Here is a 24,551-nt window from a genome sequence, read left to right on the forward strand (position 1 = left end):
CTGAATTTGCTAGTTTTGTGGGTTTGTCAGACTTTATTATTTAACTTGCTTTCTGTGGTGATAGATAGGTACTGAGAACGTTATAAATACTAGCTTGTGTCTGCAAGTTGGGCTGTGAAGCTTTCACCCAGGCTTACGGTGTCTGTGATTTTATAACCAGCTAACAAGTCACTTTCATGGGTTCTGACATCATCTGGAACCTTTGACCGTGTAACAACCAACAGTTATGCTATGCATGCTAGGTGTTGCTTGATTCATATTCTTATGTACATATGCATCAATGTATATTTAATGTTTGGTTGGGTTTTTTTGTTTGTTTGTTTGTTTTATATGAACCAGAGTAGAGAGAGTTCCTTGCTTTCATTTTAAAAATAAAGACCATGGCCCTCTCTAGTGTCTGACCTATCAGGAGTTCATAATGAAAATGAATGTTCATTTTTTTTCTTTAAAAGTGTCTCAAGCTAAATGATACTGACGCTTTCAATTTTTAACATCATAATCAATAAAGGCTGCTTATGCACACTTTGCAAAACCATCAGTTTAGAAGTTTGAAAAAAAAATCTGCATATGGCTGCAGCTTGCTGACTGGAAAGCTCTAGCACTAAATCTTCCGAGTTAAAGTTTTACTGGTGTGTTATGAGTAAAAATGCCTTGTCAGCCATCTGCCAGTTTTTCTCCTAACATCCATATTTTCAACCCTTGCTAAACATTGGGAGCATTTGGCCACAAGAGGCCAGCTCTACAATTAAACAGCCAAGTTCTGCAGCAGAAGCAAGGGCATGTCAAAATAGAACTGTCTGTTATTAATTTTAAAAGTCCATAAAGGAAAGCTATGACCCTGTCAGGGTGATGGACTGGCAGTTAAATGTATTATAAACTGTTAACTCTTAGAGAAACAAAAGAATAGGAAAGGAAAAACAATGCAGCAGTGTCAAAAAGCTTCAATAAATGCTAATCATGGCAGATTAATCAGCCTCTAATTCCACTGATCCAAAAAGGTTAGAGAGTCAATTGTGTAAAATTAGCTCTTTCTCATGTGTCCCTTTGCGTTTGGAGAATCTGTCTGTTCATTTGCATCTTTTGCCTTGTTTACGAAGAATTCAGTTCATTAGCTCTTAAACATGAAATCAGATATTGGAAGGGGGAATCCGTTGCTTTTTCCTGCTTAAAGCAGTGCCTAGAGCAAATAGCATTGTTACAATGTACATTTAAAGATTCTACCAAGCAGCATTAATAATTGTATGTCTCATACCTAGAAATCTCCTTTTGACAGAAAACTTTTCATGTGAAGATTATTTTGTGTTGTAAGGATTTTTTTTTCAATGGGGTTGGGGTAAAACCATTTAATCACGGGATTGACATGAAATAAATGGCACGGAGGGTCTGACAAACCTTGCTTGATTTAGGGACAGATAGAGCACATGTTAAAATGAGATCCCAGGTCCACATGCATTAACTTTTTTAACCAGTGTTTGAAAATCCCAAAACCTGCCAAAGAAATAGGCAGGAGAAGTGAGTGATGATGCAAAACACAGAAAGTCTGATGAACTATCACTTGGTGGCAAATAAAGCAGGGAGTAAGAAAGCATTTTAACCAGAGCTGTGTGAAGAATGCATAACAAAACTCAGACTCTGCCCGAACTAACCTGGTTTCCTTACAAACCCAGAACTCAACCCAGACTTGCTCATTGTTTGCTAAGTTTTGGGCACCATATGACAGATAATATGTTACTTAATGCACTACTGGAAGGTACTCAGATACTATAGCGAAGAGTGAGGTGAAGAATAGAAATAGAACAGAATCACACTCTCAATTATGGGAACTGCCCTTATCTGAGTGGAGTAACATCTGCCCCAATGTTTTCACAGCGTAAGTATTCACACACTACTGGTTGCATTCCCAATGTCCTGTTCCACCATGCATGGTCTCAGGGAATAACCTCAATAAGTTCTCTGTCAGTCTCTTCTCTGGCCATTTGAAAGGCTTGGTCAGGGATATCACCTGCACTTTGAACATTTGCTTCCTGTTGGTTCCAGGAAGGGAATTATGGCTTGGAAAGAACACCATACAAAACCTAGTATTGTCTCATGGCGTCAACGTTCAGGACAACTTTCCCCTGAGTGGTCCAGCAAGGGCACCCACCCTCAGGTTTCCAGCTCCCCTGGTCATCAACTCTCTTGGGTGGAGACCCACGTCTCTCTCCCTCTCAACCAGGGAACTTCCAGGCTGAATAGTACCCTGCTTTCACTGTGTTATCCCCAGCAAAAGGCAGGCTGCCTAAGCAAGCTTCTCCTGTCTTCTGTTCAGAGACTGCTAAAAGTGTGACTCCTCGAAGTTATAACGTACCATACAGCACTTCCTGTGTCAACCTGTTTAGTCTTAAGAACAAAGCGCTACAGATAAAATATTAAAAACAATAAAAGAACCTGCCTGCATGCTAATGAGCTTACCAAGACCACCCCAACACTAACATGGGCTCTGGCAAGAGCAGTCCTTTAAAACCCTACCTAAGGGGAGCCCTTGTGGTTTCAAGTTCATCACAGCTTCCTCTCAGAACAAGCATTCAGTCTTATGGGGCCTCACTAGGCCAAGTCCTTCTAACCCTTCCCTAAGGACTGGAAGAAGGCAGGCCCTTGTCCTGTGTAAAACCAGGCTCTTTATCCAAAAATTCTTTCTTTATCTGTTAGTCCTTGGAGAATCAAGTTTGAACTAGTATATGTGAACTTCTCCAGGGGTGTCTTCAAAAGGGCTGATACCAGAGGAATTACATTAGCACACCCCTCCCCCATGTACACAATTGCTTTTTTTATACAACGGACCCCAAAGGTATTAAACCTAATTCAATAAGGTTTAACTTAAATCAGTAAAGTTTATTTTAATTCCATAAGGTTTGTCCAGGACATGGCAGGCTACTGTCAGTCTGTCATACATGATTTTTTATGGAAAACCTGGCAGTTTGGGGGGGTGAGTTTTGTTTCCATTCTATCCAAAAACTAGAGGTGAATCTCAGGAAGACCTAGAACATATGGAAATGTGAAAAGTGTTTAGGTGAAGACTTTGCAAAGCCGAAGGAAACAGAGAATTGCAAGACTCTAGTTTTCAGGTGACCCATGAGATTTGTATATATTAAAGAATCTTTAAAAGATGTGAAAATATAATATTGAGGTTAACAAGATAACAAAGAGCCCATATAACAAGAAATAGTCAAGAAATATTTTAAAGGGAGTATAGTATAAGTGTATATGGCACAGGGAAGTGGACTGTCAGCAATAGTTCTCTGCGTGTACGTCTTTTGTATTGTAGTGAAGTGTACAACAGCAAGATTTGAATATTGTAAATGTGCCATCTCCCTTTTCTGTCAATCAGATCTTTCCAATTTTGAACATGCCAAGTTGAACTACGTTAACTTCTTTGTCACAGAAAAGTGAATACAGTGAAATTTATATATTCACTGGTTTCATGAAAATGAGAAAATTCTGTCTATTTTCAAGAACAGCTTTGGGCTAGGTTTCAATGGCTGCATTTCATCTGTGCAATTTCCCTCCCCACAACTGTTATGATGTGAAAAGTGCCCTAGGCCAGGGACTTGTAGGCCCAAGTCCACTAAAATTAATTGTAATGGGGGGGGGGGGGAGGATGGAACCCTCCACCACCTTCTGCTGTAGTTTATCCAACCAGTCATACTATACATTCCAGTCCTTCTCATTGCTCTTCAGTTGCTGTGTGTAATTTGATTCCACCTGATCATTCCTTTTTTTGCAAGTGAATCTAATGTGATCCTACCAGTTAGAAAAATATATCAGACAGCTGTCCCAGTGTTTTTCAAATGCTCAAGACTATAATAAGCTTTGTGTTACTATTCCCACTTCCATAAAGTTTTGGTTTTAATACTGTCAAAAGGATTTGAACATTGTTCCTTTTGTCTGGAACAGCCCCATAGAATGGATGCTTTCCTGGACCTAGGCTCAAGCTCTGGTGTCTGACTGCATCAGAGGTAGTCTTTTGCATTGTGGAGTGGGAGGGGGCAGAAGAGTTTGCAGTCAACGCAATTTTTGCTGGCTGTCCTGTGTATCTAAAGTTCTCATGAGATAAACCCTCTCACCAAAGCGAACTAGAGGTGCCACAAAGTGTAGATCTGAGTCTGAACTTCCCATAAGTTCTGTGCTGTTTGGGTCTGGGGTATGGTGTTCATCTCATTGCAGAAATAGTACTCTCTCTAAAGTTCAGCTCGGGATCCAATCTGTCATAATATTTAGGATGATCTTCAGATCTATGCACTCACAGTGAGACACAATAGTAGAAGCACCTTATTATTCCCTACATTATAAATTCACTTATCCTGGTAATAAGCAAAGTTTTCATTTAGCAAATGAGCCCTATGTAGTAGAGACTGATCAGAGTTTTGTTATATGGCTATGAGGGGATTGGAGAGCTCTGACTCAGAAAACCTTTAAGGTTTTCAGACCCTGTAAGAACTCAGAAACTAAGCAGTGTCAAGCTCAGTCAAGATTTGGATGGAACTCCTCCACAAAGCACCTAAATGATCCTGGAAGTTGTGAGGATGATTTAATGGGTTGTATGCTTCTCTCTGAGTCCACACTGAGCAAACAACCCTGCTTGGTGTGTGAGGAGGCACTCTTCTGCTAGAAGAGTGATCTCTCAGATGAGATGTAAAGCAGAATTCCTGCCCATTTGCAGTGAACCTCAGCATCCTGGCCACATGCCAGCTCCATTCTGCCTACCTACACTTTAAACTGAATACAGTTGTTCTTCATTTCCTGCCCCAAGCTGTTCAGTAGTGCGCTATTAAAAGAGCAGCTACATGTCAGTGATGGGTGAAGAGAGCCTTTACCTCTTTCACAAGGATGTTGTGAGCTTTAATGAATGAATTCATATTGGGAAACACACTTTAAGACAAAATGTGCCTCTTCAGAGATATAGATAAAGGGGAGGAGAATCATAGGGTTCAAAGGGACTGCAACAGTCATCCAGTCTAGCCCCCTGCCAGAAAACAGGATTTGTTGTGTCTAACCATGCATGAAGATGGCTAACCAGCCTCCTTTCGAAAAGCTCCAGTGAAGGAGCTTCTATGACCTCCCTAGGCAGTCTCTTCCAGGGTCCTACCGTTCTTACAGTTAGAAAGTTTTCACTGAGATTTAAACTAAACCTTCTGTGCATGCTTTAGTTTGAACTGTAGTAGCACTAGTAGAAGAATGTTCTCTCTGTGGCAAACGAGAACAACTTTTCTCCATCTTTCCATGGAAGCCTTTCAAGTATTTGAAGACTGCTATCATGCCCCCTCCCCCCCCCCCAAATCTCTTTTCCAAACTAAACACCCTCAGTTCCTTCAGTCATTGTTCATACGGCTTGCATTCCATCCCTTTGATAATCTTTGTCACTCGCTTCTGGATTCTTTCCAGTTCCTCCTCATCCTTTCTATATAGTGGTGACCAAACTTGCCTAACCAGCGCCGAGTAGAGCAGTACTATCACCTCCTGGGACTTACATGCTATGCCTCTGTTAATGCAACTTAAAATTTCATTTGCCTTTTTTTTTTTTTTTGGTAATCGCATTGCTGACTCATGTTGAGGTTGTGATCCACCACAACTCCCAGATCCTTCTCCGCAGTGCTGTTGCCAAGCCAGTTATCCCCCATTTTGTATTTGTGCGTTTGTTTTTTCTTCCCTAAGTGTAGCACCTTACACTTGTCTTTGATGCATTTCATTTTGTTGTCTATAGCTGAGTTCTCCCACTTATCAAGATCCCTCTGAATTTTAGCTCTATCACCCAAAGTGTTGGCAAGCCTCCCTAGCTTTGTGTCATCTGCAGATTTTCTCAGTATGCTCTCTATTCCTACATCTAGTCAGACAGATATCAAACAACACAAGACCCAGAACAGATCCCTGTGGAACCCCACTTGAAACCTCCTTGCAATCTGACATCATTCCATTAACACTTACTCTTTGTTTGTGTTTGTTTAACCAATTATGTATCCACTTAATGGCAGTTCCACCAAGCCCACATTTCTCCAGCTTACCTATCAGAATGTCATGTGGAACTGTGTCAAAAGCCTTGCTGGAGTCCTGGTATATTATGTCCACCCCATTCCCCCATCCACCAAACCAGTTACCCTGTCAATGAAGGAAATCACTCTGGTTTGGCATGATTTGTTCTTAGTAAATCCATGCTGGCTGCTAATGATTACCCCTTCATTCTCCAGGTAGTAGACAAGGAGATGAACAAGGTAAGTGGCAGTGTCTGGAGACATTTTGTCAGCCAGACATGACTGGGCATGATTCTCCATTGCCTTGACACCTTGGACAGCCATTTACACAGTGCAAAGTCATTCTAAAATAGTATCAAATCAAAATGGCACCATTTTCATTCACTTTGCATTGGTGTAAATGATTACATTAGGTGTGGAACAGACCGATAAGCCGACTGCCACCTAGGATCTTTGGAGGGAAAGTACCACACAGTTGCCCTCACGCTAGCCCTGCCAATGCACGACTAGGGAGTTGGGATGGGGAGAGACTGTGTGAATCATGGCTCTAGCCCCACCCAGACACAATTTACTGGTAGCTCTAACTGCCCCCTTCCCTCCCCTCCCACCCATGCACACGCACACGAGCACTCACTGACCATCATATACACATTCCTTGCAAACTTTTGTACCAATGATTTTAGTTTCTTGTAGCCAATGGTTTTAGTTTATTATGTGATGTTATACTTAATTAACATGTTATATAAAATTTCTGTTGCCCTTCTTTTCCAAATCCTATATAAGAGCGGAGCTTTGGGGAGTCCCGAGCCCCAATGCCCTCCTCCCCGACCTGGGGCAGAAGCCAGAATGAAGCTGTGGGACTGAAGCCACAAGCCCCAGCACTCCCCCCACATCTAAAGCCCTGAGCCCTGGTGTTCCCAAGGGTCAGAAGCCCTGACCACCACCCCGCACCTTCCCCACCCCCAGAGTGATAACACACACACACACATAGATCCCGTGGTTGAAGTCCATAATGTTTGTTCGGAGTTACGAGTATTTCGGATTTATGGCCAACCTCCATTACTGATGTGTCCATAACTCTCAGGTTCTACTGTAGAAGAATATTGCTCTGAAAATACTTTAAGGGATTGGAGAGTGGGATGATCAAAGACTTTATTTATCTTTTCCATGATCAGGAGTGTAAGATTTTCCATTCAGTGTAGAATGTTTCCAATAGAGAACTACATACATTTTTCTTAACACAAAATTTTAATACCTACCCTTTGACATTGGCAGGATGCAAGCTTTTGACAAGATATAGAATCTCCTTATAGTTCCATTGCTTTCTCAGAACCAGAAAAATTTGAACAAATTCCTAACTTGTGTAAATTTCAGTGGAGCTATGCCAATTTATACCAGCTGATGATTTGGCTCTTGGTTTTGTGTTGTTCCATTACTTTCTCACCTTTTGATATGCGCTTTCCTTTGTTTGAAGGTTTTTATCCACTAGCAGGGAGGGACTGCCTTATAGACGTGGCTTCTCTTGAGGCTTGTTTTTATATCAAATTTAGTGTTAGGTGATTTCTTTTTTTTTGTTTGTAGCTATATCTTGTTCATGTATAAATGAAAAAGCATAAAAGGTGTAGATTATGCACTATATTTCCTGTAACATTCATTAATAACTGTAAAACACTGACATATATTGCACTCTACTTAAAAATCTGTTTGCTTTAGAAAATACAGTCAAGTATTTAATTCACCTGCGTAACTAAATGTATACACCTAAACAATGTAGAAAAATATATTAATATGATAATATACCCTGGTCCAGATTCAGCTCTAAATTTCACTGGTGTAAATCCAAAATAACTCCACTGACTTCCATGGAGTAATGACTACCTCATTTACAACTGGTGTATTTGAAACCCCACTCTAGTCCAATCTCTTTCTTATTAACTGATGTAAGCCAGATGTTCACAATTTCTCTTAGCTTCAACCACATATTAACAGACAAATTTATGTCCTAAACATTTCCCTTCCCATTGATGGTCACTTGGACAACCTCCCCTTCCCAGTCACAAAGACCATCTCCACTCCCGTGTACAGTCAAATAATGTTTCTTGGGCAACTTCAGCAATTTTTTAATTGGGGAAGTAGCGTTAGGAATCTATTTTTAATTAGCTTCCAATACAGTTTAGCAGCTGGAAAACAGGTAGAGAGCCAGCACCATGGGCTTGATCTCACACTCATTGAAATCAATAGGAAAGCTTCCATTGATTTTAATAGTGCAGGATGAGGGTCCATGCGACCATCTAGCTGTCCACATGCTACCAGCAAGTAGTGCCTAGCACAATGAGGTCCTGCTCCACCACTACAGCTCCTAGATATTACAGCAATAATAATAATAATAATTAATAATAATTAATTAATAATTAAGTGCTTCACAGTCCTGACCTAATACAGAGAAATACTGTTCTGGTTTAGAAAGTTACAGATTATCTCATTATTCAGTTAGTTGGCTGGAATTTGTTGAATTGATTTATAAATTATAAAATGTGGACATGAAGAAACACTACCTGTTTCTTGTAGAAAAACACAACAAAACCCGAACATTTGCTAATTTATGGAATTTACATACACACATCTATATACATATACATCTGATGCTTTTTTAGATTTGTGAAGATAACTACAAGAAAGGATGCAGAGAGACGTATTTATATCCTTTGGAGACCTGTGTTCCTATTATAAAGCTTTCCCTACAGAAGTCTTTAAATTAAAAATATTTTTTAAGCTTGAGCCTAAAACATCGAACACAAATCACAGTTTGAGTGCATAGTGTGATTCCCACTGGAAAATGGAAGACATTTTCAGACACCAGGTGATTTCTGTGTCAGTAAGAAAGAAGTGTTTATCTTCATGGAAGAAGAGAGATCCAGTTTTTGATGTAGGACTCATTTGTATTTGCTGTGAGTTACCCATTGGAAAATTACTGAGATTAAGTTGAACATTATTTTTGTTTCCAAGGCTTCATGTATTCTGAGCAGAGACTAAGCACTGCACTGAACTGGGCTATATTGTGTCTGAAGAGTCCACAGTATGGACTCCTGTAATAGCAACATGCTGACTTTATGAAAGATTTTACAGCATGTCCTGCTATTGAGCTTTATGTAGGACTTCCTATTGACTCCAGTGTATGCATGTGCCCAAAGATTCAACTTGAACCTATGCCTTGTGAGAAAAAGATGTGACCAGCTTTAAGATTATAGACATTCAAGTTCCCCTTCACACATTATGGAGAGCTCAATTAAAAAGTTAACGTGTTTTTATGAACTGTATGATATATTATTAATTAATTAATATTATTTTTTATTTTATTTTGTCATCGACATTCATATTATTAATTCAGTGACGATTTCTGAAAAACCCTTCCCTAGAAGACTCTTCAGACAGTAATCTAGCTGCCATTCTGCCATCTCCCCATTCTCACCCCAAAACACCCAAAAGTATTTTTTTTTTAAAATTCTGTGGATTCTCCAAATAGATTTTGTGAAATTCCCAAAACCTTTTCTTAACATGAGGCCTTATTATCTAAAGAGGCTTCCGGGAAGGTGTTTTTAGATAATTATCTGAGAATTAATCGTAAAAATGCAAAACAATCATACATACTAAAGTTCTTACATACTCAAGTCATTTTAAGGTATGTTACCAATTTTCATAAGGGGGCCATTGTCAGAAACGCAACTTCATCTAACCAAATAGGGGCATCTTCTGCATTATAAATCTGTAACTGCTTTCATTGCACTTAACAACTGCTTATGCAAAGAACTGTGTGAAACACTATTAAAAACCACAGGTCTCTGTGAAGAGGGTTTAAAAAAAAACCCCAAACCTCCCAGTAATGCTGCATTAGATCCACTCACTCTGTAGGGCTACAGCCAACAAACAGTTAACATTACGAGGAAGGTAATTCCATCATGCTATTAATGTCCTGCAATTCAGCTGTGACTGTGTTCTGTTCACTTGGTTTTCCTCTTCAAGTGCTGTTCTGTTTTTAAAGCTGCTTTGAAGGAATGCTCTCCAGTGGACTGCAGCCTGTCACTGCTCCCTGTCATGTGTCCGATAATTAAAATCTGACTGATTTACTGACTGGCATCAACCATCACAGCTCAAGAGTTAGATGATGTTCATCCTTCCCAAGGCTAAATTTACTTGGTGAAAAGGGGCCGCTTGCTTCCAGCCTGAGCTGTCATTCAGCTGCCGTGGAAACCATAAAGATAGCTAACAGAGCCCCAGCCAGCAGTCTTTAGTTTATTTTATTCTAATATTTATTGCCACCCAGAAAATGAACATAATACAGACAAGTTAGTGAGAGCACTGCACCAGTGATTTGTGAGGCTGGTGTGGAGTGAGATCAAAACACTCCTGCAGTACTGAAATAAAATAGAACAGCGGTGTTTCCCAAAAGTATGGCTGGGCTGTAGCTATGTTTATATTAACCCTAATGGGGTACAATTTATTATTGCATTGTAAGTAGATGCTCTTTTGGAGAAGGTTTTTTTTAAAAAAAAAAAAACACCCCCTGTTCAGGCAGTACAATAAATAAATAAATAAAATAAGGACCCCCTGAGTCAGGGTGAATAATCTAGCGATATTAATGGAACCGCTAGGATCTACTGAAAACAGCAACTTTGATAGCTCAGGGTCATGGTATCAGTCCCATTGCTGGGACAAGATGTTTACAAAAGATTTAAACTCTGGTGAGCAAGCCCTCACTGGCTCACTCTCCTCAGACTTTAGGGTTGTGCCCTGCTCATCTTGCTCCGTACAGTTTATTTCTTATCTCACGCTGGGTGTGACAGATGCCAGCAATCGCCAATCCCCTGCCCCCACTAGCAGCTTCACCCCCAACCTGAAGCACAGCAGGAGCTCATAATTCTGGCCCAATTTCCAAACCAGTCTTTCTCTGTCCTTAAAAAAACAAAAACAAAACAGATTTTAGTCCACATCCCTCATTTTCCTGTAGAGTACTTGTCCTCTTCTGTTACACATAAATAAAGCAGAACCTTAAACACATACTGCCTGGTAAGAAACTCAAATATCTTTCCAGCATGGATAAGATATTAATCACACATACTATTTACAGTATTAAACAAAACAATTATAACATCGTATATACTCAGTTGAACAAACACAGTGACAGTACTTTTAGAAAACATACGGAAAAAGCAAATGAAAATCCACATCAGGAAAGATGAACTTTCCATGAGTCTGGATCCCCTAATATCCTTTGGGCTCACAAAATTCAGGTACAGTTTGGCTCCACTCTTCTGGAAACATCATCTCTTCTGTAAGAGAAAGACCCATAAGGCCTGATACACCACTGCCTTACTCTAGATTCCCCCTGGTGTTAACTCCACTTCTTGCTATGCAGTTACTATGGTGTACACCTGGAAAAACTCAGCAATGAATCAGCCCCAGAGAGTGACATTTTCAAAAGTAGGATCATGTAAAATAACAAAAGAAACCCATATTTGTACTTAATTATAAAAGCAGTTAGGCATTTGCTGGTGCCATTATCCATCATGAATGCAAATGTGGGTGCATGTGGACAAGCCAACCTCAGGCTCTGCTTTTTGAAAATTTGGCCCATTTTGCATTTGGCTTCTGGAGAGTTAAAAGTGTGCACAGGACAAAGAGGGGACTAGTGCCTTGCCCTCAATGAGTTTACAAACAGAGGACCCAAGCCTGCATATCATTACTCAGATGAGTCTTATGCATATGAGTAGTGCCATGAAGGCCAACAGACTTTTTTGCTTGACTAAGAACTAATCGCATGAGTAAGGATTTGCATATTGATTTGGTGCCTGATCCTGCGCAGGGAGTGCACTGGCTTACAGAGGACAGAAATACCCTGATTAAAAAATCACTGTGACATTCTATAGTAATGGTCCAAATTAGTGCTACTGCAATACCGATGTTATTACTGAAGAATACTCTGATATATGTTTATATGCAGTGAGGGTATTTTTGTGTCAAAGACAGTTCCTTGTTGAGGGGAATAGGCTATTCAGGCTGCCAATTCAGAATTGCAGCCTAAACAAACTGGAATACAGACTAACACGCATTATGCAAGGTGTTGTCTGATCAGCCATGGATTTGATGTGCTCTAACACACTGTAAAGGGAGCTCAAAAATCATCCATACTGAACAGCTTCATCATTCACTTTCAAAAATATTTCATCTTCCCTTGTCTTCTTGCCTTCAGGAATTTCTATCAACTCAATATTTCTTAATCAGAACTTATCTTTTACAGGTCATCAATTTGATTTCTGTATGTCTTTGTGCTTTGTCGTTTCATTGGGAACAGCAATCAGTTGTGCCCATCGATCTTTAGCACCCTATATTCAATTTTTGTGCAGCTGTTTGCCGTGGTGGAACTAAAAACTTTCTGGCAAGTAGAAGTTTCATGGCGTATCTCAGACTATTTTGTTCATAACTATCATTTTATTATTTTAATGGGCATGTAAAAATGAAAGCCATGAAACTGCAAAAATAACAAAACCAGAAAAAATTAAAGAGTACAGGAACAAGCACACTGTCTGCCACCTTGGACTGTCTCTGGGATCAATTTCCTTACTGGCCAGCTCAGAGTTCATCTTGGGCGCTGTACTTGAGTTGTGGCTAGGATACACTTATCTTAGCAAGTATAACTATGAATGGTATTATTTGGTCATAAACTTATCCAGCTCTTTTCCTGCTACAATTCTGGTCCTTATGACCTGCTGTGCAAGTGAATTCCAGAGGCAGGTGACATGCTGGGTGAAGAAACAGATCCTTTCATTTGTTCTAAATTTACCTGCCATTAATTTTATCAAGCGACAAGTTGTTGCTGTACTGTGAGATAGAGGAGGAAGGACTGATCAGTTTTCACTACATATTTCATAGTCTTAAATACCTCAGTTAAGTTCCTTTTAATTCTCCTACTTGCCGAGTTCTTGCTCCCCTTAAGCCAGTAACAAAACAGGATGAAAACTGATTTCCAGTGTGATTAATACTGAGCAAAACTTTCACCTCAAAAGCAGAGGAAGATCTTGTGGTTTTGATGTAAAAGCAACTCTCTCTAGGGATGCACAAACCTCAGATAATTTCAGCCAGCCCTGGTTTGACTCAGGACCTTTAACTCTCCCCTATACATCCTTCCTTCCCCTCAACCACAAAGGAGCACATCTCTACCTAATTGACTCCAGGAGCCCTCACACAAACCCCTCTCCACATACCTCTAGGTATCATTTGGGGGAGGGGTGTAAAAAAGGTCTTTTTCATTACTCCCCAACATCTTTGGTGACAGGTGGCTGACCCAATCCCCATTTTCTGTGCCAGGCTGGCAGTTAGGGGATGAACAGAGGTTTTAGGCAAACCTAAGGCAAACCTACTGCCCTTTCAGTTCATAGAGTCATCAGGGGAGCCTGCTACCTTCTCACTTCTCACCCATTGAGATGTGGCACAAGGACATGGTCTTGCCCTTGTTGTGGTCAATGTGCCATTGAGCCTTACTACAGTCCATACTACAGGGTTATAGGGCAAGCTATGCTTTAGATCACTTTTAGTCCCTGTAAGGTGCTTCCCTCTGGTGACAGGCCTGACTTCCTTCCCCTCTCTCAAGGGTGAACCCATATCGCCCAACCGCTCTGAGACTGACTTTCTGGGCTGCACCCCCCTGTTTTCCAACAATATCAATATAACAGGCCCAACTGAGTGTGGTTCCTGTAAGCGCTTTTCCCTCCTGGAATCTGTGACCAAGGGGCTGATTACAGTGATTCAAAAACAGCTTCTTTAGACCAAAGGATTATTTATTTACCCAAAGGTACAGAGCATGCAGAGCAAAGAGTTAGAATGAAAAAGGTTTATGCACATAACTCTTACCTACACCATCATTTTTGCTTTCAAGCTTTTGTAAATTCCCTTCAGCCCAGTTACCTCCATCCCTAGGTTGAGGGATAGCCCTCTTGCTGCAGTTTCTCCTTCTCTTTCTCCTGAGCAACTGCTGACAAGTTCAGTCACTTCTCTCTCCTCCCCATACCTCCTTCTTCCCTAGCCCGCATCTTTAAGGTTTCAGCACCTCCTTTGATCCTAGGGTCCACCTGGGAAGAGTAAACTTTGCCAGCCTGGTTGAAGCCAGGTTGAGGGTATTCCCCAATTAATAGTTTCCCTATTGTTTCCCCAAGGACCCTTAGTATTCCCTATGATAGTACCTTATGTCTGCCATTGTTTAGTTTTCTAGTGGTTTTCCCTTACAGCCTTCTTTGATTTAACTCATAGTCAGGCAGGATAATATCAGACAGGTAAACTGAGGTGCATATGATATTAACAAAATATTTATAGATGTTGCCTTTCTTGTCCATTCTGAGTCATGAAGGTCACATGGCAGTAATGTGAAGAATTTCATTATATCCCCTATCACCATGGGACAGTCTCAGTCCTCACCTTATGGTAATACCCAGGAAAGCACTGGCTGCAGTGGAAGCAGGATTGTTTTCACTCCTGCTGCTAAATGGGGGTAGCAAATCATCTACTTCTCTAGAAAGTCTTGCTATAGAATGGAGGCTCTGGCCCCATTTTTAGTCTCCCGGAAGACTGAGTTTGGTGGGACCAAACCAACAGGTCATTCTTTACAAAGTCCATGAGGAATAGAACTTGCTAATCACCCTCTGTAGCCTTTGAGAAGGAAGGCCTCCAAATCCCACCTGTCGCTCTCTGAGGGTTCAGAACTTATGGACGGAGGAGCAACAAAACTCACCCGTTTCATTAGGAAACTAACTAGGTTAGCCAAGGTTTGTTGAGATTGTTTTGGAGTTTTGGGGCTTTTGCACAAGTTTTAAACTCTGAATCAACATCAGAAGATGGAAAACCTGGTAAACTGAACACAATGGTTTGGTTCACTGAAGCCACCTGGAACCCATACAGGAAAGTATTGCTCTATTTACCACTCCACTGGTGTCACAAAGTGGGTTACTCTCAGCCCCACGGCTACCACCGATGGACTTAGAAATATTGGATCTCATACTGATGTAACACTGGTACAGGGCTAACTCTATTGACTTCAGTGAAATGACTCCCGACTCACTCTGATATAAGTGAGAGGAAAACCAGATCCATCAATTACAGGGCCAGCTCCTTGGGTGCATGGGAGCTATGGTCTGCACACGTGAGTGGCAAATGGGTGGCTTTCAACCCTCCGCTGCCCCCTGAATCCTGAGGCCTGTTTGGCCTCAGGGTAGCTCTAATTTGTGCTGGCTGGAACAGCCTTTTGGAGATTGTTCCACCAACTCTGGATCGCACTCACAGACCCTTGGGTCCCAGTTATGTGAGGGAGGATTGAGTGGAGTAGAACCGGTTCCTTTTGACGTCATCTGACCCGGGGGCTCCTCAATGCAAGGGTGGTGCACAGGTGTGAAGAGCTGACCCACAAACTGTATTGTGGGCTGTTTTCACTTAATTACATTCAATTGTTAACTAAGGATTAGCACAGATTCTGTAGCTGTGAGAGAAAGAGCAAAGTCACATCGTTATTACTGTTTTAAATAAATGAGTTCAATAGAAATAATGTAGCAAGATTATACTATACAATGAAAATAAATAAAAAAGGTAGCATCAGAGTATATTTCATCATGACGGATACAAAGTAAAACTTTACAAGTTATTTATGTACAGGAATCACTTCATCCATCGTGGAACTGCACCCACTTCTGAGGTGTACTGAAGCAGATATTTAACAGCGCCCAGCAACACTACCTAAATTTAAGATGGTAAGTGAAGAACTCATAGTACAGCATCCAGATAAAATTGCAAATGTCAAGTGTAATTCACCAACTGGAAGGAGAAGAGCAAAAGGGAGATTACTATTTTTATGTAAAATAAATCAGTTTGCTAATCGGGCTGAGATTTTGCTGCTGGGACTTGAGGAGGGCAAAAGGAGAACAGTAATTTTTAGAGTTGCTACTTTAAAATACAGCCCTTCTTGTTTCAACATTGCTTTGATGCAGTATCAGAGCAGGAGCCTCTTGAAGTACTGTAATGTTAAGCTCAAATGGGCATATTTTAAAGTAACAGGAAGTAAATTAAGCTAATTAAACACTCAGTGCTTTGAATTTTTTTAAGCATGTTTGCTTGCCAAGCAAATTTTTCCAAGCTTTCGCAGCTATGATCATAACCTACATTTTAGGAGGTAACTATTTCTCAGAGTTGTGGGCGTAAATCTAAAACTTAGTGACATTGGTTTGGTTTTAAGCACTGGATTCATGGGTGTAACAGTGACTGCTCAATAAAGGGAAAATTGCCTGTAAGATCTATTGTATTAATTGCATGAAATCTTCACCTCCAGTCTGGACCCTTTACACTCAGAAAAGGGCTAGAGCAATGTAAAGGATCTCTGAAAGCCCCAGTTCTTTCTGTGGCAATGCAGAAGACAGCTTGCTGTTCTCTGAGGACTCCCACCCTACATAAGTCCCAGTACAGGAGTATAAAGGGGGTGGGGCTGTGGCTGGAAGAGGTCTGTGTCCAGGGCAGGGCCACACCACTCAGTGGTGTGGCTATTCCAGGCCATGTTGCAGCTCATCGGAAAACCCAGAAAGACTGCTGTAATTTTGACAGCCCTCCCCAAATTGTCTACATTATACCAAAGGCCTCTCCAGCCCCCAAAGTAGCCCATGACCAGGAGCAAAGGTGTGTCTTAAAGCCACAGTAGCCCCTTTCTTGTGGGCTGCAAGTGCTGTGCTGTGCCTCAGCAAGGGTAGACAGACATGGGCTAGCTCTGCTGGAGATAGCAGTGTACCTGGGGGTATCGTGGGTGGCAGCTCTGGCTAGCCAATCCACCTGGGTACAAACCTACCCGGACTCCCGGGGTATCGACACAGGAGGCCAGCCCGAGCCACCACCCATGCTACTCCCGGCCACACTACTATTTTTAGCGTGCTAGCTCAAGCTCACTCCCAACTGAAGTGCAGACGTCCCCGAAGAAGTGCCGTATGGAATCTCACCCCCAGTATGATTTTTGTCCCGTTATTCCTGGTACTCCAACTGTTCTGTGCATTTCAGAGCTTTAAAAAGACAACAAACATGAGAACACTTGATTTCCTTTTCTTCCTTCTCCCTGCTTTTCCATTCTGAATATATGATTTATAGGCTCAGACCTGATAGACCTGCCTAAGGGCAAGTAGCGTTCTGATCTCTCTCACATTGCCATCACAGTGCTACGCACAGCCTAGGTCAAGCGCTGATCCTACCATGCAAGTTCATACCAACTATCACCAACTCACAAACAGTGTCTGATCTTTCTTGTTGGTTTCTGCTTGGTTTTATTGCATATTGTGAACATTTGAATGCAATTTTAACTATTTAAAGACAAAACAAAACTTTGCAAGAATTATAAAAAAAAAACACATCTTGTAGAAAACTTATTATACTGTGAGTTGTGCTTTCAGGGCCTGATCTAAATTCCATTTAAGTCAATGGGAGGCTTTCCCTTACTTTAATGGACTTCGGCTCAAACACACGTAGCCTTGGATGTATAAGAAATGTTTGGCATCCACCTGAAGGAATATAGGAATTTCCAAACAGGATCAGTCCCATGATCTGTCTAGTCAGTGTCATACCGCTGACAGTGTCCGGCAACAGAAGTTTCAGAGAAATGTGCAAGAAACCACACAATAGGCCAATGTGGAATACTCTGTCCTCATAAAGGGCTGTCTTTTCCTAGACCCAAATAGTTAGAGATTGGTACCTGATGCCTGAGACTGTATATCTATTCCAAACGTCTCCATTTTTAAAAATATTAACGATTATATTTCTGGATATTCTTGTTATCTGTATAAATGTCTAACCCTCCCCCCCCCACACACACACACCCTTGACACTTGCTAGGTGATTGGCCTTAAGTAGGAAATCACCTCTCATCAAATAATCAGATATGCTGGTCAATAATTTGCGCCTGGGGGAACAATGATTTCACTGAACACTGTTGTGGTATCATTAGAATGTGTCACCCCAGCATTCCCAAACAAGAGATCCAATTCAGCTCTCACATCTTGGAGTCAATTTCACCCAGGTTTACCTGGGTGAAATTGACTCCAAGACCATTAGCCCAAGAGTCCGTCAGCTTCAGCAAAAAGCCTGGTAAAGATTCTAATCGATACTACCCATAATGTCTTACATTCTTCTTGCAACTAAAACAGCCCTTGTCCATGAGCTCTCTCACATGGTGGGTCTTTACCCTAGGCTGCAAGCTGGGCATCAAATGCTGCATGATATTTTCTAAGAACCAGGATCGGCCACCACACAGCTCACTAAATAAATGAGCATATTGTGCTTGCCAATTAAGAGATTAATTTATGGGGAGAAGGCAAAGGGGAACTAGAATTTCAGATCCTTCAGCATTTTCAGGCAAGTGAGCTGCCAATTGAAGGAGCAACTCCAACAGCTGAAACCTGTGAAGGCTTCTGTACCTGTAACTCTGAATGTTCCACACAGCCATCATGTCAACTGAGGTTATTGCAAAGTTAAAAGTGTACTGGCAGTGTAAATAACTCCTCTATTGTTGTGCCTACTGTACAAACAGAAAGATGAGTGAGAGAGGGAATACATGCTAGTGCCATGTAGTTAAAAAGGTTTATCAGCATGAGTTTCAGAAGGCCATATGACTCATGAGTTCCAAAGTCATGTGATATGCAATTTATCTCAAATAAGTACTAAAAAAAACCATTTATAGTGTACCACACAACCCTAGCATGCAGTCTGTATGTGCTATATATGGTGCTGAACACAAATAGCAAACAATAGAAAGGTTTCAGAGTAGCAGCCGTGTTAGTCTGTATCCGCAAAAGGAAAAGGAGTAGTCTCTAAGGTGCCACAAGTACTCCTTTTCTTTTTAATAGAAAGGTTTGTTATAGTTCTTATAGTTTGTTTCCATCCATCTATAAAGCCATGCTTTCATATGAGGCCAACTGTTCAGTCCTTGAAGTCAGAGGAAAATTATAACCAGGGTATATTAAAAACCACTAACATGACCCTTTTTCATACATAATAACGTTATAGTTTGAGGGTCTTACATGGTATCTTGTGATATAACCAGGCTAGAAACAAAACCAAATACCAATGGAAAGAGGAGATTACTGTCTATTAAAGCACCAGTTATTACAGTTGATGGTTTGTGAGATATTAAACCTGCTGCTGGACCAGGTTTGACTATTGCCCAGGCCCCAGGCAGTGAAATTTTGCTGAAAAATTCAGCATTTCAGTGAAAGCAAGAAACTTTGTCTGTTTTGTTTGTTTGGATTTTACAGGAGGAAACGTTCAACTTCAGAAGGTCATACACGTAAATCTGGATTGTAACCGTGCTTTCCAGCCCACATAAGGAGCATCACGTAACTGTGCTGTCTGAGGGTCAGGCTAGGAACCAAACTGGGTCTCAATCTCACTCTGAACTCTATTCCTTCCCTGGCCACCAGGGGTCAGGAATTTGCACATGCCCTTTTGCTGTCACATCTTATTTTTCTTTTTGCATCAGCTCAGCTGCACTTGCTGGAGCATTGGGTAGAACCAAAGCTCCACCTACTTGCTGCCTGTACCACGCACTCTACCTATCTGCACAAGAATGCAGCTACACTCCCCTCCTCTACCCCCCAACTCTGGTGATGCAAGGAGCCTACACTGATGGTTAAAGGGGTTTCTTATGCCCCCTCACTCTCCTAAGGGCTTGTCTGCACAATGAAGGGTGTCAATTCTAATGTGCACTAACATGGTGCACACTAAGGGGCCCTTGTGGCTCCTGATGGTGTTTCTAAAAGTTCCCTAGTGACTATTAATGTAGTACTGTTTGAATTTACACCCCTCTAGTGCATCATGTAGACAAACCTGTAGTCAGTGGAAGAGAGGAAGTGAAGAAGATATACCCTGTACAACAGGAACTGCAAACGTTAGAGTGGGCGGCTCCATTTCAGAGGAGGATTTTGTATTTTGTTTTCCTCTCTGTTCCTCTCTGTTTCCTAATGCCATTTATTTAAAGGGTTAAATAAATGTTTACAGCTCCTTAACAAAATTGTACACAATCAAATAAAGCCAGCAGCACCCACTTTTACAGTAGTGAGTGTCTACTGAAAATGAGCATATTCTTTGCTAATTGTCGCAGTCAAGGTCTCCATGGGCAGTATATTAAACTGCAGGATTTTACCTTTACACACAGATGAAATTTTATATTTCATGTACACAAAAATGAGCATTTTGGCACAGACAATGTGACCAAAACAGTTTCCACCCTCAGCCATAAAATTTGATAGCTTCCTTGAATTTAGTTATCCACAGAAACATACTGTACGTGAAACAAACAGTTTTAACTTGAAAGCTCACTCCCACCAAATGCCTGCATTTTTTTGAAAGAGACAAGAAAGACCTCAACTCAACTATAACATATTTCCAGGAAAAAGTCTTTGCTGTTATTGTGTCAGGCATAATTTGCTTCCCAACCAATGATGATATTTAATCAAAACTCACACTAGCATTCTTAAAAGCATTTAAAAAACAAAACAAGCATTAACTGTGCCATAGTTTGGTCCTTAATCATCTAATCAAACCCCATAAATTTTCCACTCTCTCCCAAAATGAATTCTTGGCAGCCTTGACTGAAATAAAAAAAAAGTTAATGTAGAAGTTCAAAGCTCCAATTTATGTTTCTGATAGTTCTAAATTAACTCTTAATCTATGAAGAATAAAGAAACAATGTTTGAGATTCAGCCTGCATCCAACCATATGGTTTAAGGAGACAGTCTCTGTGATGTGTGGCTACAGATCTTTCTGTCCCTGGCACACACACCTGAAGTTCATGCCCCCTAATGTAATTGGACAGTTTTGTTTGTGGAAATGGCCTGTTCTGCCAAATACTGAAGTCCTTGCTTTGACAGATATATCACTTTCCCATTGTGAGTGTATTTTGAAGAGAGCTGACACATGATCAAGTTCTCTTTAATATCCTTCAGCAAACCTGACAGTTGTCCAGCAGGGTCTTGTGCTGTATCCAACTGTCAGCTATCACTGAAGCATTATGGGAGAATATACTGAGGAAAACAGCAGTAAGGGCGGGGGGTGGATGTGATTTATGCTTTCCCTACGTAATTTAGTTATTTTCAAACCAAGTACTCTGTATGTATTTTAACAGCATGGGTTTAATGAGATTCTGGTAGTATTAAACAGCAATATTTTTTGGACTTTGGGGATTCAATGAATTTTATGTTGAAAAGCACCCAAAACCTTTTGTGTGCATGTTTCTGAGATTAGGACCATTTATTTGAAAGCAAAATGATAACAGTGTTGAGGACCAAATGTTCTCATATTAAGATCTTTTCCTCAAATTTGAGCCATGATGTAAATTAAATATCAATAACTAAATACACAATGTACAGCTATACAGTGTACCTCCTATTCAAATTATTTCTAAGAGGGACTTTCACATCAGGAAAAGTGGGCACAAACACATTTGTACACAAACACATTTAATTGGTTAGTATTTTTGTTTACCTTTTGTTACTATTAAAGATGTTTGTGCTTCAATAAGGGCTTCAGCAATTTCTGTCAGGCAGCTTCTACTATCTAACTTGCCCTCAGGGCCAGACTTGTAGTCCTTTCATATTAAAATTCCCCCTTTTTAGCCACCATTGTAGTTGCACTGGGGCAAACCCCTAGTGTAGACATGGTTTACAGTAGCGCAGCATGATGTGCATTGGTTTGAAACTGAAATAAGCAGCACTGGTCTACACAAATGGTTGGCACTGGTGCACTACACCCTTGGCTAAAATCCCAGTGTAGACAAGACCTAAGACACAAAGGTATCCACTTCATACGCAGAAGCTGCAGCAAAACCCAGAGTGGAATACAGGTGCTATTGAAGTTCTGCAGCCACAGACGAGATGTTCAGAACTGGAGTACTGGTGAGTGACCATGGCTGCCCATGTTATTCTAGTCTCCCTTTAAATATAGTGCCTAGGTAACTGCCTACTTAGCCTGGGCCTAAGGCCACACTTGGGAAGTGAAGTGCCATAATCTTGGTTTATTGCACCACATCTATTGTATTTGCTCAGTCTTTTGCCTGAGGGAGTGGTTGTGGGCAATGTATCGCTTCCCACCCTCCACCCCAGCCTGGGAGACTATCAGGCTGACATTTGTCAGTAATTTACATGTATTGTTCTACGTTTTGCTGTGGTAGCAGCATTCAGAAATTGTGGGATGAGCACGTTTTAGCAATCTCACGACACATTTTTTACAAAGCCTTCTGCTGTAGAAGTGACTGGAATGTCACAGATTCAGCATGACCTGATTGCTTAGTCAAACAAGAGACAAACAAAATGGCTTTTGACTCTAGCCACTGCTCCAGGAAACATTTGGAGAAGGCTGCTTCTAGCTGCTTTCCCTCCCCAAGCTCTGCAGACAGCAAGAGTAGATAGAAATGTAATGTGGCCCTCTGTTCCCCATAAAGCCCATAAATCTTGCACAATCAAGACAATTCAAACATTCCTCAGCTCTGTCTGTTACATTTTTCTCTTAATGGGCTAAGCTGCTAAAAGCCACTCCCTCCCCTCATATTAACTTTTTTGTTTGTTTCAAAGTAGCACCATAAAGCACCTATAATCAAGATCAGATCAGTTTACCCTCTTCTCAGATCAGTGCAACCCTTCCTCGTGCATTATATTTAGATTTTCTCTTTAAAAAAATGCATTTGCTCCAAACACAAACAAATCATTTGTCTTCAGATTTCATCTGTCAAAGCCTGGACAGGTTAATTCTATAGTATTTTTTAAATCTCTAAATGCTCCGAAGTTTGCTTCTCCCATGCTATTGTCCTCATTAGTTGCACCTGCATATCTGGATTCTTTCAAAATACCACTGCTCAGACAACATAATGGAGGCTTCTAGTCATTTTAGCAGGAGACATAAGGTTAGAGTGATGGAAAAAACCAGGAGAGGGAACCAATGCATGTATGGCTACCTATTCCCTACTGCAGGTTAGAATTCTTTAGTTTGACCGGTTTAGACTAAAGATGAGCACATATGGGGAAAATCAGTTATGAACAGTTCAGTAAGTTTGAGATGGAATTTAACTTCAGCTGTGCTCACATCTCTGTTTACTTTTTGTAAACAGTCATGTTAGCAAGATTTGTTTAATCATAAACTGCAATTTGTATCATGACTAAACACAATCTATTTCAGCAGGAAGTACGATTAGTTTATTAAAGGTTAGGTCCCCAATTAAGGACGAAAGACATTACCATATGATTAAATTCACCTCTGGGCATAGGGTTAGCAACAGGCCTTTGCACCATGTTATTCCTACTTAGAGCCTATTTTGAGGGCTTGAGAGTGATTTAAGGAGCACCCAGGCCTTCTGCTGTCTCGTTGCACAGGGCTGAATTTCACCTACATTCATATAACAAGGGAACACATCACAGAAAGCAATTGACATGAAACCTGCAGACTGAAATTTGTTCACAAAATATATTTGAACAGTTGCATGTAGCTAACAAGTCATGGTCTGTTCAGAGACAATTCACAACAGAAGAAAAGGGCTAAATGCAATGCTTGTGAACTGTCTAACTAGGTCTAGTTTGGACCATTTGAGGCTGCTGTTTATTAGTGATGGGTGAACTTCACAAGGATCAAAGATTTCCTTTGGTGAAGTACCCAAAAGTTCAAATACTTATGTAGTCCCCTTTCCAGCTCAGGGGCTTCAGAGAAGCAGCTCCTTCAGAGATCATCATGTAAGCAGAGACTGGGATTGCATCTGAGAACGACAGCTTGTCCTGTGCTGGAGGGACACACATAGAGTTTAAAGCCAAAAGGTCAGATCATCTAGTCTGACCTCCTGTATGCCAGAGGTCACCAACACTGCCCCGCACCCTCACACTAAATCCAATAACACACACAGCTTATTGGGGCTGGGTCAGGGACCTCACTGGCATGTCTGGGTGACCTCTGAGAGCCTACATATGGTTGAGCCATGTGAGCTGAGCCTGGCAGAGACCATATGGCTAAGGAGAGAGCTGGTTGCAGGGACTCAAGCTGCTGGAGACCCAGCCTGAGGGTCACTCTCTGCAGTAGGGAGGTGGCCACTTTGATTCTCTGTCAAACTCCAACCCACTCTTGCAGGTCCACAACACAGACACCAAGCCAGTGTGGAAAGAAAACCTGCTGAGCCCCAGAGGCCTTCCCACCACGAGGAGCGCAGGGATGGCAGGGGATCGAGTCTGCAGGGACTCCAACTAGCTAGAAGGGAGAGCTTTTGGCCTCCCAGGGAGGAAACCAGGCCTTGACATTATGCTCCAGCCCCACCACCCAGACAAAACTTGTGGGGGAGGGCTTCTCATTTTAGTGATTTAGTTTGTGGGCTTTTAGTTGTGCATAGAATATCACTAAGGTAACAGGTGTTGGGTTTATGCACCCAGCCACTAGGTGGAGGCACCAAACACCTAAAGGGGGACTCAGAAAGTCCTTGAGGAGAGTGGAGTAAGGGCTCCACTACCCTAG

Source organism: Lepidochelys kempii, chromosome 12, assembly GCF_965140285.1.
Source record: "Lepidochelys kempii isolate rLepKem1 chromosome 12, rLepKem1.hap1, whole genome shotgun sequence".
Lineage (NCBI taxonomy): Eukaryota > Metazoa > Chordata > Testudines > Cheloniidae > Lepidochelys > Lepidochelys kempii.